The sequence below is a fragment of the Halichoerus grypus genome, chromosome 1 (genome assembly GCF_964656455.1).
Source record: "Halichoerus grypus chromosome 1, mHalGry1.hap1.1, whole genome shotgun sequence".
Lineage (NCBI taxonomy): Eukaryota > Metazoa > Chordata > Mammalia > Carnivora > Phocidae > Halichoerus > Halichoerus grypus.
In genome coordinates this window covers 17,259,084-17,262,611 of record NC_135712.1, presented here as the reverse complement: position 1 = coordinate 17,262,611, position 3,528 = coordinate 17,259,084, and the positions used below count along the sequence as shown (strand labels likewise).

General features: G+C 38.7%; 1 pseudogene; it reads right to left on the bottom strand.

Annotated features, from left to right (window-relative positions):
* Positions 1 to 229: 229 nt before the first annotated feature.
* Positions 230 to 566, bottom strand: LOC118553270 (mitochondrial import inner membrane translocase subunit TIM14 pseudogene; annotated as a pseudogene).
* Positions 567 to 3,528: the final 2,962 nt, after the last annotated feature.

The window sequence follows — 3,528 nt, the reverse complement described above, 5'->3', positions numbered from 1 at the left end:
AGCTTTGTAATTGATTTTAAGAAAATGATCGAGTAGTGATGCTCTCCTGTGCTTAAGTGAAAATCTGGGCCTTGAATCTGCCAAATTACCACCTTCCCATGCCACAGCAAGAAATGAACATCTAGTTTTAAAAATGGAATTTTTTCTTAGCTTTGAGGCAATATATTATAAAAAGCTGGCCCTTACATACATAAACTAACAAGAACTTAAAATTCATCACACATTTACTTCATTTTTTAGCTTCACCTTCTAGTAAATCTTTAGCTTCCTTGATTTTGGTTGCTGTACAAGGAGATCCTCCCTTGTCCAGGTGACTGAAATGCATAATCTGTCGATGAGCATCTCATATTGTTCCTTTATTGGCAGCAGGGCTTACCTGCTTCTCATTTTGTCATTTGGGGTTCAAACCCATCTCCGTAGTAACCACCACTAAAGGCAGATTTCGGTGGGCTTTGAAAAACTTGTTTTACTTGAGGCTCCATGGGTTTCATGGCTTGCAAAATGTAGCAGCCTGCAAATCCTGCGGCAGCAATGGTCAGTCCAGCTGCTACCCCCGGACTGGCCATAGCTCTGACTCAGCTCCTCAGCCCCCTCTTTGAGGGCCATTCATCCCAGCCCAAAGGCGGCAGCCACCAATGCTCATGCCTCTAGCACACAGCCATGTGGCCCCCCCAGCAAGGCACCAAACCAAAAACGGAACTTTACATAGTAGTACCATCAAAATTAAATGGTTGCTTTGAACATTTACTTAAATGAACAGAATCTTTACTAGACTGTAACAGTAGTGTTAAAAAAAAAAATACCTCCTTATATTAATCTGAATATTGACATGATTTTTTCAATTTTTGTTGCAATGTCATTGCCAACTGTCTATAGTTTTCTACCAATATAAAGGTCATTCTGCAAAATTATTATTTTTTTAAAGATTTATTTATTTATTATAGAGAGAGAGCGCATAAGCGGGAGGGGCAGAGGAAGAGGGAGAGAGAATCTGAAGCAGATCCTGCGATGAGTGCAGAACCCAACATGGGGCTCAATCCCATGACCCTGAGAGCATGCCCTGAGCCGAGACCAAAAGTTGGCTGCATAACTGACTGTACCACCTAGGCGCCCCAACAAAATTATTTTTAATGTCACTATGGAAGCAGTATGTTCCTCATACTGATGAAAACAGCAATACACACACAACCTATAACTTCTAGGCTTGGTTCTCGATTTTCAAAGGAAATTAAGAAGAGCCTTTATCTACCATACCTGGATTTTCAAGCCTAATTGTTTTTCAGTAGTTTGCTTGTTAAAGGGATCCCTTACTTGCTCCCTGATACCCTGGAATATTTAGGACACATGGCTTTACTCTGCATGTGGAAAGCTTATGGGAACATGGGGTCAGGAGAAAACAAAATGAAATGATTTAATATTTATGATACATTCTTTTTGTAACAATCAGTTTTTCTTGGAGCCACACAAAGACTCAATATAATCCCCTTTTTCACCTTATCATTTATGTATATGATTTGTAATAAAATACCACCATTAAAAGAATGCTCCAAACATTTATTTTACAAAAGCCAGTTTTATGTGTTTCCTTTGAACTTAATATAATTGCCTTATCACCAGTTAAATCATTATCCTCAGATTTAACAAAAACATGTTCCCAAGATTTCAGTAATTATAAAGAGGGGCGTTCATCTAATCATATTACAAATTTTCCTTTGGCACAATTTCTATATTTTAATATATTGCAATAAATAAAATGCTTCCTGTTATTTTCCATGAAACCATAGGAAAACACAGCCAAATTATCTGAGGATGAACTGGGAATCAATGAACTGAAAATGATCTTAATAGCCATTTATCCTGATTTTAGCCAATGCTATGGACTATAAGTAAATATTCTAAATCATCACTGAAGGACTGTCATATAGCTACAGTTTGAATTCTTTCAGTGACAGGTGTTTCATTACACCAGAAGGAGACCTCTACACTTTGTTATTTTAAAAGCTCTAATTTTAGAGAGATCATCTTATATTAAACCAATTCCTACCTTCAATTTTTACTGATGGTTTGTATTAGCAACCATGCAGTCATTTTTTCTTTTTTTTTTATTAGTTTCAGAGGTAGAATTTAGTGAATCATCAGTTGCATACAACACCCAGTGCTCATTCCATCATTAATGCCCATCCTCCTTAATGCCCGTCACCCAGTTACCCCAACCTCCCACCCACCTCCCCTCCAGCAACCCTCAGTTTGTTTCCTAGAGTTCAGCATCTCTTATGGTTTGCCTCCTATTTTCATCCTATTTTATTTTTCCTTCCCTTCCCCTTTATTCAGCTGTTTTATTTCTGATTAATGGATAAAGAAGATGTGGTATATGTATACAATGGACTCTCACTCAGTCATCAAAAAGAATGAAATCTTGCCATTTGCAACAACATGGATGGAACTAGAATGTATTATGCTAAGCAAAATAAGTCAGTCAGAGAAAGACAAATACCATAGGATTTCACTCATGTGGAATTTAAGAAACAAAACAGTTATGCAGTCATTTAGTGTAAGCTTGACCTTTCTGAACAGCAACACTTCCAATATTAAGGACTATCACCTCCTTCCATAAGTATCTTATCTCTATTGATACTTCTACACATTTCTTGCAGCCTCCAGCCCTTGCCACACATCTTTTTCCTTTTCCTTGGGATATATATTCTTACTGCGTCTAGCTAATCTTTCTATATTTCCCTTGCCCTGATACTATATAGCCATGACTATCTCATAAAGGAGATATCCCATGTCAGCAGGTAAGTGGATCTACCCTCATTTAAGAGGATGACAATAAAGCAACTCCATTTCTCTTTCATAAATGTAGAGTTCCCTGATTTAAAGCAAGAAAGAAGAAAATGAAATGATGAGATAGCATTTATTTTCTTTTTCTTAAGATTTTATTTATTTATTTGACAGAGATAGAGAAAGAGAGAGAGCACAAATGGGGAGCAGCAGAGGGAGAGAGAGAAGCAGGCTCTCTCCCTGCTCAGTGGAAAGCCCGATGTGGGGCTTGATCCAGGGCCCTGAGATCATGACCTGAGCCAAACGCAGAGGCTTAACCGACTGAGCCACCCAGGTGCCCCCGCCCTTTTTTTTAATATTTTATTTATTTGACACAAAGAGAGAGAGAGCACGAGCAGCAGGAGCAGTGGAGGGAGAGAGAGAATTTATTTTCTATTAAAATAGCAAATGAAGGGGCGCCTGGGTGGCTCAGATGGTTAAGCGTCTGCCTTCCGCTCAGGTCATGATCCCAGGGTCCTGGGATCGAGCCCTGCATCGGGCTCCCTGCTCAGCGGAAAGCCTGCTTCTCCCCCTCCCTCTGCTTCTCCCCCTGCTTGTGCTCTCTTTCTCTCTGTATCTCTGTGTCTCGAATGAATAAATTAAAAAAAAAAATCTTTAAATAAATAAATAAAATAACAAATGAAGAGGACAAACACTTAACTGAACTGTCCTGAACTTTGTCTCATACAGAAATATGTACAAAATAGG